This window comes from Pinus tabuliformis, chromosome 2_2 (assembly GCF_031772625.1).
Source record: "Pinus tabuliformis cultivar Carrire ecotype Pingquan chromosome 2_2, CPIR1, whole genome shotgun sequence".
In the NCBI taxonomy this organism is placed as follows: domain Eukaryota; kingdom Viridiplantae; phylum Streptophyta; class Pinopsida; order Pinales; family Pinaceae; genus Pinus; species Pinus tabuliformis.
In genome coordinates, this window is record NC_142300.1 from 560891824 (window position 1) to 560906102 (window position 14279).

Below are 14279 nucleotides of genomic sequence, written 5' to 3' on the forward strand. Positions count from 1 at the left end.
GATGTTACACTTAATATCTTTCAACCACCCCTCATTGCTCTTTAGCTTGGCAATTACATTCTCGTATAACCTTATAGCGGCAGCTCTCAACTCGAGAGGAACCTTTAGCTCTTCTAATCTATTCCAAAGGTTGTATCTAGGAACCGTATCGAAAGCCTTTTTAAAGTCCACAAAGCAACAAAATAAATTGGATTTATCATTACGACATTCCTCCGCAATGATCCTAAGCGTAACGAGGTGGTCTATTGTTGAGTGATGCCTTCTGAAACCTGCTTGGCCTTTAGCCCACTTACCTTCACTTTCAAGCCATATGCTTAACTTCTTTTCCAAAATACTACCATATAACTTGGCTAAGAGAGGGATGATCATAATTGTCTAATAATTAGAGGGGTTATTTGTATCCCCACTTTTAAAAATAGGGATAATGAGGCTCCTAGTCCAAGGTTTAGGGACCCCTTGCTTGACTGCTTGATTGAAAAGCTTGTGGATGTGGGGGATGAGGACAGGACCTCCGATTTTTAAGATTTCCGCCTGGTAACCTTCAATGTCCTTAGCTTTCCCATCAGTGAGGCAATTAACCCCAAACTTAATGTCTTCTAAAGAGAAAACTTCTTTCGTTGTGAGCAAGGTTTCCAAATTATCCATGACATTTGGAGATTCATAAAGCTTTTTAAGATAGGAATTCCAATCGTGAAGAGCAATTTTATTATTATATTTAGTCTTCCTAGTTAGAATCTGCCTCCAAATTTCTTAGGAGCTACCTTAGAGAGGTGTAAGAGATTCTCCTATCTTTGACGAATGTACTGCCTCTTTTTCCTTTTAGTTAGGGCTTTGTATATTTTTATCCTGTCCATTTTAAAAGATTCATCAACAGCTTCCTTAATTGCTTTCCTCGCACTTTTACAATCTTTGTCATACCATGGATTGGTTTTGCTATTTCTTTTATTATTTGAAACTTCAATTGAGAACTTGTTAATAGAATATGAGAGGGTTGTGGTAAAATTCTGATAGAGATCTTCTATGTTGTCTATTCTAGATCAAGGAAGCAAATTAGTTTTTAATTCATTTAGAAAGAGATCATTTTTATTTCTATCAAATATTAAGTTCTTTTGGCTGTAAGTATTATTTTCTGTGGGAACTCTATGCATGACAAAAATGAGAGTTATAAGTAAAGGCCTATGATCAGAGTTAGGTTCGTGGTCGTTTAAGATGTCAAAATTTATTATTTCGTTGTATAATGGGAGATCGGAAATAACGTAGTCTACCACGATGCTACCAAGTGCATGGATGTAGGTCATCTTGCTGGAATTGGGCCACTTCTTTAGACCGTTGCAAATTATGAGATCCTGAGCACTACAGAGCTTGACTAGCTCCAACCCAAACAAATTTTCCCCGAGGTCTTCAGAGCTCCTTTTGTACCTACTAGCCAGAGTAGGGTCTCCGTCTAACCAAAGAGGACTAGGGTTGGAATGATTGATTAGAATAATAGCTCAGTTGTTTGAAGTTTGAGCATTAAAGTCACCTATTAAAAGGATATCACCATCATTCCTTAGGCTAGAAATATCATTCTCTAAACCATTGTAAGGGTTAGTTTTATCTAGATTCTTCTTCTTATAGAAGTTAGAATTGATGGGGGGAAATAACATATTGCTATGTAGGACTTCTTATTATTAGTGTCTTTGATCTCTATCCAACTATATTGGTTGTGAGGCTCATTTTTATAAATCCTAGCATGGGGGGAGATGTTTTTCTTAATGTAACAAGCTATTTCCCCAATGCCTCTATGGGAGGATCGCTTGTTCTAGGTAGACCATAGCGTAAGGCCATCTATGTTAGGGACCTTAGATTCTTTGTGCTCCCAAGTTTCAACAAGCAAAATAATATCAGCATCATTTGAAATCCAACTTAGCTTGGGGCCTTTGTTCCATGGGAAGCCCCGACAGTTCTAAGAAAGGATCTGGAGCATGTTTAATTGCTATTGATTACTATATTTTTGGTTTCTATCTCGAATAAAGGCTTTTCTATTTCTGATTATTGCTCATTTTCCTTCCTTTCTAGCTTCTTTTACCTTTTGAACCTCCTTTCTTAATTCTGTTTGATCTTCTGGAATGAGATCTTCATTTATGAATATTCCCATTCCTTTTAGACTTGAGGTTTTACTAAGTATGTCGTACTTATGATTAGTGGAGCTCACCTTTATGCGGATTAGTCTTCCTTTATTCTCTGTTAATTTCCCCAACCTTGTTGCTTCTGTGAGACACATTGTTTCAAATTGTAATCTATTATGTAATTCTGTCTGGGCTAAGGCTAAAGTATCCTCATCTACTTCCTCTTTTAAACCGAAGATTATAAGGTTCAAGGCCCTTTTGTTACGTTCGTGGTCTAATTCTATTAATTTGTTCATTTCATCTTTAATTGGTTTGATATCTAACTTATCTACTACATTATTTGGGGTGAGGTGGCTATTAACTTTTTCTTCTAGTTCTTTAATCATGTCTTTCATTTTAAGACTCTCTAAAGTATCAGCATCTCCTTGCTAGGATGGTTGGTTAGTATCTTGGATTTGTTTTTCTATAACCTGCAATCTAGTCTCCATTGCCTCCATTTTATTCTCCAGTAGTTCTATTTTATTTTCTATTTGTTTTTGGATCATGTCTTCAAGAGATGCAAATTTATTTTCTAGCATGGCTTCTAACTCTTTTTGTAGCTTGGCTTCTCTTTCTTCTCTATGTTTCTCTAAAGACTCTACATATTCATAAAGGCCTTGTAGAGTAACTGTGCTAGGTCTGCCCTTGGTAATCTTTGGTAACTGTGGTGAAATATTCATACCTGAAATTATATGAGCAAATATGTATTAGAAAAAGAAAAAGATAAGGAATGTGTGCACTTGATATCAGCAAACTTGACTGCAGATCGCTCATGCCCACCGCAGCCCACAGACCGAAGAATATATGCAAAGAATATATAGAGTACGTTTTTAACTCTTTCACCGAGCCTCAGAACTCTTTCACCGAAGAATATATGCAAAGAATATATAAAGTACGTGTTTAACTCTTTCATCGAGCCTCAGAACTCTTTCACCGAAGTATATATAGAGTACGTGTTTAACTCTTTCACTGAGCCTTAGAACTCTTTCACTGAAGAATATATGCGAAGAATATATAGAGTATGTTTTTAACTCTTTCACCGAGCCTCAGAACTCTTTCACCGAAGAATATATGCGAAGAATATATAAAGTACATGTTTAACTCTTTCACCGAGTTAATTAAATTAATATTAAATATATATTAGACTGTTTGGGGTGGCTTAAGTGGATTTGTGCATGAGATGTTTGTGATTATTATTATTGGTTTATATAATTATATTAATAAATATAATTAATATTAAGTATATATTAGTCTGTTTGGGGTAGCTTAAGTGGATGGTCCTAGAAGGAAGACTCATTGAACCAGAGATCTTGAGTTCAATTTTTATAAGTAATAATTAGATTTTATAATGAGTAGATTTAAATATTAGAGTTTTGGTATAAAATTTTAATATCAGTTTTTAATTTAATTACAATTATTAATTAAGTAAATAAATTTCAATTAACATAAAAAAATTAATATTATAAACTAACCCTTTATATTTATTTATATATATATATATATTCAATAAATATGGATAAACATTATTTAAAAGAATATTTTTCCTATACATTTTATGGCATTAAAATTGAAAATGTTATAAAAATAATCAAATAATATTTTTATTTAAATATTTATTATTGTTATTTATAAAATAAATTAACATATTAATTAAATATATATACTTGTAAAAAATATTGAATAAGATTTTTAACCATAAAAATTATTTTGTAATACATTTTTTTACTAAAAAGTGGATCAATATAATCATTTAATAATACCATTTTGTCTAAAATTAACTCATGTTCATATAACATTCATTTATATATATATATATATATATAAAAAATTTAATTATTTAAATTAATTCATTTATACAATTTTTTTTTAATTATTCAAAATAATTAAAAATCACAAAAAACCATAAATATTTTTGACATAGATCTCAACTTTTCATATATAATAACTACTAAAATTATTTTGAAATATTTTATGAATGTTGGAATCATATAGACATAATTGTTATTGATATCCAAAATCTGTGAAACACAAAAAAAACACATTTATAAACATAATTATCAATTTGTAACTATATGATATGTGTGATCATTGTACATTTTCATAACTTCCAACAATTTTAATAGATGAATGTTTTCAAATTGTATATAAAACAAGGGGAGCTGCAGGGCAGCAAGTCCCTGCCTCGAGTAGATGATTTACTTAGATTCAAGGGTGATTTACTTAGATTCAAGGGGGCTTGTTTCTACGTATGAAGATGTGAACCTAGCTTATCAAGATAGTATTCTAGACCTGTACATGACCTATGAATTGAACCCATACCAAACAACCATAGGAAAGAGCAAGGGAATCAAATATCTACTCTACAAGTATATAGATTTGTTAGAGTCCAAAGAAAAAACAACATAGATTTGTTAGAGTCCAAAGAAAAAAAAACTGTAGGGAAGAGCAAGGGAATCAAATATATACGCTACATAGACTTGTTAGAGTCTAAAGAATGAACAACCATAGGGGAGAGCAAAGGAATCAAATATCTGCACTACAAGTATATAGAATTGTTAGAGTCCAAATAACTGGCTATTGAATCTGTTCACACAACTTATAAAATGAAGCCTCTTCCTGTCCACACATCACACTATTTCAAAGTCTCAGCAACATGTTTAGAACATTGATTCTTTCTACGCTAAAGTGACCCATACTTTCACCAACTTTGATGAGCAGATGAAGCAGGAGCTTTCATCTATAAGCCCTATTTTGTAGGAATGATGTCAATTGTCTTGGAGACGATAAAATACTTTGCGTTGGGGCCTTGTTGCAGCCCGATTTGACAATTTGGGGACTCTCACAACCATTCCATTATCGTTTCCCCACCTGGTCCACTTACTTATTCTAGCTTTCAATATGCCTAGCTTGAATTAATGAGGGTGGATTTCGATCATTCTAGGCTAGGGAACTCTGAACCCTAAGACATTTTAAATACGAAAATTTGCCCAAAATGATATTCTTTATCATTAAGTCACATATTTTGAGTTTATTTGAACTGCATATGAAATAAGAAGAATATTTTTGTGTTTCCCCTTCTATCTTCTCTATTTACCAAAAACATTTGAAAATTTGCCCAAAATGATATTTTTTATCATTAAGTCATATATTTTGAGTTTATTTGAACTGCATATGAAACAAGAAGAATACTTTTGTGTTTTCCCTTCTATCTTCTCTATCTACCAAAAACGTTTGAATGTGCGTAGAGCCAAACACACGAAATTTGGTTAAAACTTTATTTGTTTCAAATTCATAAGTAAAAGTAAAATCAAACATGCCAAATTTTCTTAGAGCCTTAGTTTTTTGGATTGCAATAGATATATTAAAACAAATTCATGGGCTAAACCTTGGATGAATTTGAATGGATCAGTCCTAAAACCTGAAAACCTAAAAAAAAAAAAAAAAAACCTTGTGGAATGAGTAATTATCCAATAATCGCTGCATAGACTGAACCAAATTTCGATGTCCAGGGCGCCTAATTCAATCCAAGGCTCTGAGTTATACACTGTTAAATGCTTATTTATTTTCCTCTAAGGTGAACAACTAAGATCTTATTGAGCTCAAGGCTATTCTGCTAAGATTTAAAGACTACCAAATACTCTCTATTGAGACACTGCTTTAAGCTACTGAATATTTTAGGAAGCAATTGAAATAAAAATTAATTTGCGTACTTGCTTGAAGATGAAGCAGCACTTAACATGTTCTTCTGCCAGACAAAAAAACCAAGATTTATGTATGTAGGTTTTCAACTATTCGACCCAATGTTGCCAGTGCTATTCTTGATACATTAATAAGAATATTTATTCAAACATAAGATGAAAACCTAAAATTCATATGACTAATGAAAATCTTAGTTATAACTAATTCAACCATCGTTAACCCCAAAAAAAATTGTAGTTCAATTTACTATCTATTATTGAAAATATAATCATAATTTTCACACCACATGAAGTCGACTAATGAAAAGCATAGTTATAACTATGTCAAGCATGAGATTCACTGTATGTGGAAACATTCAAATAAAATATAAGAAAAACAACCATTACTGATATATAATTTTTTTCCTTCTGGAAAACAAAGTGGCTACTACTTTATGAAATTGATATATTGGAGAATCGCTTGAAAAACCATGGATATACAAATTATGCAAGAATGGTTGTCTGAGAGGTCCAGATGAAATCTTTTTTGAACTTTTTCCAATAAATCATTTAGTAATTATTTCATAGAAAATATATCCTTATACAATCATGTGTGGAAGTAGTGATATATCAATGAAGACAAAGGCAAATTTATTACACGTTGTTCAAGCTGCCAACTCCCATAGCTATTATATATCTATCTTGTTTTTTGATTGATCTCTGCCATTCGCATATTATAGTCGCATGTTCTGATGGCCTTTTTTTCTTCAGATGAGCATGTTTTGATGGCCTTATCCTTGTTCGATGTGCAATATATTTGGAGAAATTTGGTGAAACACGGCTTGAATACGTTGGATATTGCTTTGCCCTGACAAAACATCGTGATGATGTTGAAAGTGCATATGCCAGAAGTTAATTGTATTTCCAAATGCTTAGATTCATGCTTAAAAGGGCAGTTATTCAAGAGAGGATTGGAATTTATTGAACACTAGAAGAAAAGCAAGTGCAATACAGACTGTGGAAAATTCCATGGATGTGAATTACTAAATCTTGAAACTGAGTATCTCAAGAAATGTGCAATACATTATCATCGAATAAAAAACACTCAATCTATGATGATATTTGTCAAGGCCCTTCCATCGATAGACTTAATTAGATCCTTTCTCTTGAAGAAGGATTAACTTGATGAACTTGTGGCGGTGGAAGCGATAACATGGAACATTAGTAAGGCTGCATAGATTGCAGAGATGAAAGACGGCTTATTACTTTATTCTAAGATGCCATTAAAAGAAGGGAAATATGAGCTAGCAATTAAATCCATTTTATTTCATGTCCAATTGAATTCATTGTGGAGTAAGAGTAATAAAGGGTGGCCACTGGAGAAATTCCATGGAAATATTGAACTGTTAGAGAAAGTAAAAGACATAGCAGGAAAAGAACCAAACCATGTATACGAGTCCATAAGTTTAGAAGTGGAAATACTTTCAGATGAGTTATACATTCTTCCTAAATTAACAGAACACAAGATCGTTGCACAGAGGATGAGAAACATCAGACTTGAAATTTTTACTCTTCGTAAAGCCTTGGATGCACATCTTCATTGAGATTTGAAAACATTTAATCTCCATGAAGGGATGCGTTTATTCAGTGAGGATTATTATTCCAAAACGCTGCTACAAAATAGAATTTCTCCTAAAACACTAGCTTATCTTTGGGATGAATGGGAAGATAAGTTGTTTTCCTCATTGAATTCTATTTCGAGACTTGAAAAATGACAAGAAGAGCAAGATATTCTCTACCTAGAGTATGCTCTTGAATACTTTGGTGTTAGAAAAAGTAAAAATGATACATTTTGTACCGTGTTTAATAGTGAGGCTTTCTCTCTTAAGGGTGGTATGGTCAAACTGCTGCAAAGATGCGGAAACACTTCACAGATTAGCTTTCAGAAATTCCTTGTGCTAGCAAAATACTTTTTTGCAATGGAGCTCTATTATGTAGGACAATATGTCATTCAAAAATTGAAGCGGCTCTATGATTTTTGCACCAGAGAAAACTCTAGTCTTCTTGAACAAGGATATATTTTACTTAAAAGGTTTTAGGTTTTAGAAACTCTAAAAAATATTGAACCCTTGACTCGACAAAGTGGTATGCCAGAGGTTGCGAAGTTTGATCAAGAGTTATGGCTTCAAATGTATGAGGTTTCCAAATCTTTGAAAAATATGAAGAACTTGACTAGGCCGACTAGGTTATGACGGGAAACAAAGTTTGATGGAGTTCTGAATGATTGTAAAGAACGTTTTTTTTATTTCTTCTTTCCTCTGAAACACGTAACTAAAAACATCAACAAATTTATCAATCTACTAGAAGATGCAACAACTATTTTGATTCTTCAAGACATCTCAAAAGATATTGTATCCAATATGCAAAGACCTCCATTAATTGCAAGTAGTACTTCCCCTTCTTTCAAAGGCTTTGGTTTCATAGTATTTGAAGAAAATTAGTATGTGCCTCGATGACACACACTATTGAAGATATTGTATCCAATATGCAAAGACCTCCATTTTAGCCAGAGTGTAATTAATTGCAAGTAGTACTTCTCCTTCTTTCGAAGGATCTGGTTTCATAGTATTTAAAGAAAATTAGTATGTGCCTCGATGACACACACTATTGGAATGCTCAAATGCTCCGGCTACACATAAATACATTTCCAGAAATCAATTTGTAAGATAAAAGAATTTATCTGCTCAAAGGCTTCGAAAAATCCCTATGTTCTACATTTAACAGCTGAGAGAAAATTGTTTATAATTCCCCTCATAATTACCTCATTCTTTTTGAGAAGCTATGCTTTCTGGACTAAAAGGACAATGACTCGTATTAGGAATTATTATGTTGTAAGGCGTTTCCCTCTGAAATCAACTCCTCTCTCTGCCCACCTATCATCCTTGTAAGCCACATGATTATATGTTAGACGATTGCAAAAGTTTCAGCCGTTGGTTCAAAGTGGTTACAAATTCATTCCCAAACGGTTTGCGAGTTTATCGAGGCTGCCATTTGGCATCTGGTCATAAACAATGAATAGCTCCATCCCCGCAGCTGAACCAGGCTCCAGTGCTACATGCGTCCCATGAACCCCTTCATTCCCTCCCTGAACTCTTTCGTTATGCATTTCACTGCGATTTCTTGGCCACTGCTGGGGAGAACCCCCATATAAACCTTCCCAAATCCCCCTGGCCCAAAACATTTTCATCCCTGAATCCGCTGGTGGTGATGTGGAGTCCCTTGTAAATGAATGTATGGGGCCAAAAAAATCCTGCTCCCATTCTTCAATCTTTTCTCTGTATTTTGTTCTTTTGGAAAACACAGCGGAAAATGCCAGCGAGAAGACAACCAAAGCTGCCACTATAATGCCTTCTATGAGCCCTACGCGTGGACGCTTGGAATTCCTTTTAGCAAATGATAGTAAACTTGAGATATTGGATTTTCTTACTTTTCCCACATTTTCAATAATCTTTGCTCTGAGTATTTTACTAGATTTTGGTACACCCATTCTGTACATTTAGATAGGATTGTTTTGCACTGGGGATTCAAGCTAGGTTTGTGGATCATCCTATTTTTGTTACAGATCATGGCTGCCGCTTTTGGAAGGTTTATGGGTGCTCAGGGGACTTCGTTCTTGAGAAACAGAGAGAAGAAAAATTCGGCAGGTAGGAGGAATGTAGCAGTGATGGCCTTTGTTGCTTTCCCTGGGATGAGAGAGGAGTATGAGACTCTGAGATTGAGCCCTGGGGCTACTCAGAAATATGTCAAGAGTGCTTTTGGTCACCTTGCTTTTCAACTATATGGAATTTCCCTCTTGAATGTTATAAAGTTTCCATATCTTAAAGCAACAAAGCCTGCTACAGTTCATAGATAAAAAGTAGACATGCAAGGCTCTAAAAATTAGAATGCTTGAAAGAAACAATCTCACTAATTATAAGAATTTCCAATAAATATTTTGTTCTGGCTATGTATATGTTCATAGTAATTGTTAGGAAAAATCATGATCCATATTCAACAATAAATTTTTGGATAAATTCATAGTGTACTCCTGTGTTGATACGATCTGTTTATAGTATCATTCGGATGTTTGCAAAGGAGATAACTATGGATTTCAATTTTAGAAGATCAATCAGGCTCATCAGGTAACTTGCTCTGTCTCTGGACAACTTTTGTTTATTTATTTTTTTAGTTTTAACAACATTGCTGAGAGTATATAACCCCTTTTTATTTCGGATGTGTTCATGTTATTGATTATGTTAGTTTTGTGATAAATGTGCAAACTGTAATGTCCTGTTTGGCACAAGCAAAGCAGCAAAATGGTTCCAAGGATTGACTAAGATGAGAAATGATCAACTTCCTTTCCAAGCAAAAGTCTTACCACAGAATTTGGATACCCGCCTAAAGGCTAAAACTTGGCAGAGTAGGAGATAGTTTTTTAGTGATGTTTAAGGTATCAAGTACAAAAACTAAGGTACTTTTTGTTTGGTTGCATTTTGAATGCCAATGATCTGGATAAAGTTCTGAAATTGAGTCATCTTTCAGTCCTTGTGAGTTGAAAAAGTCTTTTTATTTGATTACAAAATCATGTACTCAGAACAAATTATTTATTTCTCCTCTGTTATTTGTTTCCTGCTTCTGATGGCTTTTGAAAAAATCTCACTCCCTTTGTTGTTAGAACAACCGATCATAATCAGTATTTTCTATTTGAGGAGACCAATTTGTTGGAAGATTATGGAAAGGGATGCAACATAAGGTGAATTACCAGTTTATCACTGCCTTTATTCAGTGATATTTCCCAAGTTGAATCTTGGTAAATATGTGATAGTCCCTTGCTTTTAATCACTGAATCCAGTGTTTGAACTTGAGTGTGTTTCTATTCATCTGACTTTAGATCATAATTGCATCGTGTTTAATATGTTGGAGATCGAGGGAGACCCTCGTACCTTGTGAAGAGTTTAACTATTTGCAATCATTGATTTAGAAGCAGTCCGTTGATGTTTTTTTTACAGGCTTCTGTTAAAAAGGAATCAAGATAAGATGAATTGAAAAGTAATTCAATCTAAACATTGTAGGTTATGCATTTTAGGTTGCAGGGTGAATTAGCCCAGTTTTGAGGGTAATATCCAAGGATAAATAGTATATCGTGTGGGAATATTTAAGCATGTATGTTACAACTAGAGTATCTTAAAAGTACTGCTTGAATTGAAACTTCAACCCAATTTTTGCATTGTGAGCAGTTTAGCAAGCTGAAACACTAACAACTTGTTTCTGTTTAACAAAGTTGAAGTGTTCTATGAAGCATACATGACTTGACATGCTTTATTAGTGTCTCTTTTTTCTTAGATTCCTTTCATTTTTGTTTGAATGGTCAATTATCTGGTGCCACTTTTATATTACTTTGGGCATGATTCCTATCTTATATATGGCTTTGAATTAGAAATCTCTATGTCTGATGGAGGTGTTTTCTTGATTTGGGCAGGTGATGTGCTATCTGGAACATCATCAAATGGCGTGCATCATGCTGGTATACTTGAAGAATGGTTTGGATTTCATTGGTGGAATGGACGTGTTCTGATCCTAGTTCTCACCATAGTCCTTATTTTAGCTCCGTTGGTGTCTTTCAAGAGAGTGGGTAAGTATGCTTTGCTCATCCTGATAAGCATTTTTTAGCACTGATTTTCAGATATATCATATTTCATTTGGGCCTTTTCAGGGATTTAAATGTCTAAAAACTGTTGTAATTATATGAGGGGATTCAACATATCTTGGGAATGTCACATACTGATGGCATCTGCTTAATGATTTGTCTGAATTTTCATGTTTCCCTGTTAGAAATGGCATATGGCATATACATTCAAGGATGTGGATCATGGGTTATTCCTTAGGAGTTGTGATGTTCAAATCTTGATGCCTATATTGATGTGTTCATTTCCATGAATTTGCAGATTCTTTGAAATTCACTTATGCATTATCAGTTGCACTTGCTATTGTATTTGTTGTGATTACAGCTGGTATTGCGATTGTAAAGTTGTTCAGTGGCACCGTCAAAGTACCAAGATTGTTACCAGATATTGTGGATTTTACTTCATTCTTGAAGCTTTTCACTATGGTACCAGTTATTGTGACTGCTTACATCTGTCATTACAATGGTATGGATTATTTTCCTCCATCTCTGGTCCTGCAGTGTAGTATCTTAGAGTTCATTAGTTGAATTTGCATTTAAAATTATGTTATAATGAATTGTGATGTCTTTGCGCCATGCAGTTCATTCCATATACAATGAACTTGAGGACCCTTCAAAAATGCAGCCCATTGCTCGCACATCATTGGCATTGTGCTCAATTGTATACATAAGTACAAGCTTTTTTGGCTTTCTTCTATTTGGAGACCAGACCATGGATGATGTCTTGGCCAATTTTGACACCAACTTGGGAGTTCCCTACAGTGTTGTGCTGAATGACATTGTTCGTGTGACCTATGTCTTACATCTGATGCTGGTCTTTCCTCTAATTTTTTTTTCCCTGAGACTTAATCTTGATGGGCTTGTCTTTCCAGTGAAAAAGAATCTTGTTTTGGATAATAAGAGGTTCATTTTGATCACTGATGGGTTAATTGGAATCATTTTCCTTGGGGCATCATTCATACCAAGTATCTAGGATGCATTTCAATTCAGAGGGGCCACAACAACAGTTTGTATTGGGTTCATCTTCCCAGCTTCCATTGCTCTCAGGTAGAAAAAAAGTTGTTTTTCACATCTGGTTTCGCCTTTCACCTTGCTTGTATGTAACTTCTAACCTCAATTATTTTTTAATTGCAGAGACACCCATGGAATCTCAACCAGGAAGGACATATTTATTGCATTGTTCATGATTTTTCTGGCAGTAGTTTCAAGTTCAATTGCTATAGTGAGTGACATTAATTCTTTGTTCAACAAAAAGGAGGAAGGCCCTCCATGATCTTGAGAACGATTTTTTATAAGGAGCAGGTGGTGCACATACATATAAAGATTATTTGGAACAGAACCAAGAAAAGAACGTTGATTTGGGAATTTGCTTGTAGAATTGTGAAGAGTGGATAAAATTTTGTAAAGCCTTGTATCATCCTGCCATGGTCGCTCGGCCTTCTAGTTAAAGATACTACTATATTTGTAGTTGTAAACATTGAAAAGGAATATAGTTGATCTCGCATCAATGATTGAGCAATTCAACTAATCATCCATGAATAGTTGAGAGCCTGTCAAGCAGAAGATTGAAGGTCTGGTTTCTATCAATAATACTCAACCTCACATAAGTTTGAGGTGCACCAAAATGCATCCCACTGCGTGTGATGATTCCATTGCTCTTCAATAACTTCTCACAATCTTCATCCTCCTTTCCTTCACATTTTAGCCCTGCAAAAGCTGCATTGATATAGATGGCCAGAGTAAGAGTAATTAGTCCATTTTTCCAAGTATTTTCATTTCAACCATTTAAAGTAGACACATCAACTTAGTTCCACCATTCATTGATGTCTCTACTTCAACAGACAGATAGACCCATTTGAAATATACATACCTTACATGACATGCATAAGTAATAGTCAAACTCCAAGCCATTGACTACACACATGCACACAAAAACAAGCATACACATACAGACCCAGAGAAATAGAGTACAAGGTCTGCCAACATTCAAGTTACAAGTGAGAAAGAAGAGATAGTACAACAAATTGCATATAATTGTAAAAGAATCAACATTACTTACCCAATCCGACTTCCTGCATGACTTGTACTTTTAGATACCATGAACAGCATAAGATCTTGATTTGCAGGAGCAGTGATAGAGGTGTAATGTGGCCAGTGATAGGCTAAATCATAGAGAAAAGTGTATGTTGGGTTCAAGCAAGCTAGTAATGGAAGAGAATAACAAAGCTAAAAAGTTGTGAGGTAAGAGACAAATGAATGTTAAAAAAAAAAGAACTAATACAAAACTAACTGACCTGAAAGAAATTCAATGAAATCTTAGTGGGAATTCTAAGATCCATGGATTAGATCCGATGAAGTCTTTTTATTGAAACAAGAGTTCCAAATCAATTCAAAATTGAAATAGGGAGACTGAGGAGAGAGTGCCAATCTAGATCTAGGTGGGAAGGTATACTCCAAAGGAAACAAATCTAAACTTCATTTAAAAAAAAACGAGTGAGTGATCCAATTGGCTTAGAAATAAATAAAATTTAATGAAGAAACAAGTCTAAATCAATACTCTGATAAAAAAATGATTTATTTCTAATCCTCTCAACAAACGAACCTAGTTGACAAATGAAACAACCTGAAAAGAAATTAAACCAAAAACAAATGATAATTAGAGAATACAATAACATTAAGGGAAAATGACTTACTTTGTTGCAGTGGCCAAATCTGGGTTTTTTTTTTTTTTTT

The 14279-nt window shown here is 34.1% G+C and overlaps 1 pseudogene; it reads left to right on the forward strand.

Annotated features, from left to right (window-relative positions):
- The first annotated feature begins 11308 nt into the window (after positions 1-11308).
- LOC149193878 (amino acid transporter AVT6A-like) lies at positions 11309-12977 on the forward strand (annotated as a pseudogene).
- The last annotated feature ends 1302 nt before the right edge of the window (positions 12978-14279 follow it).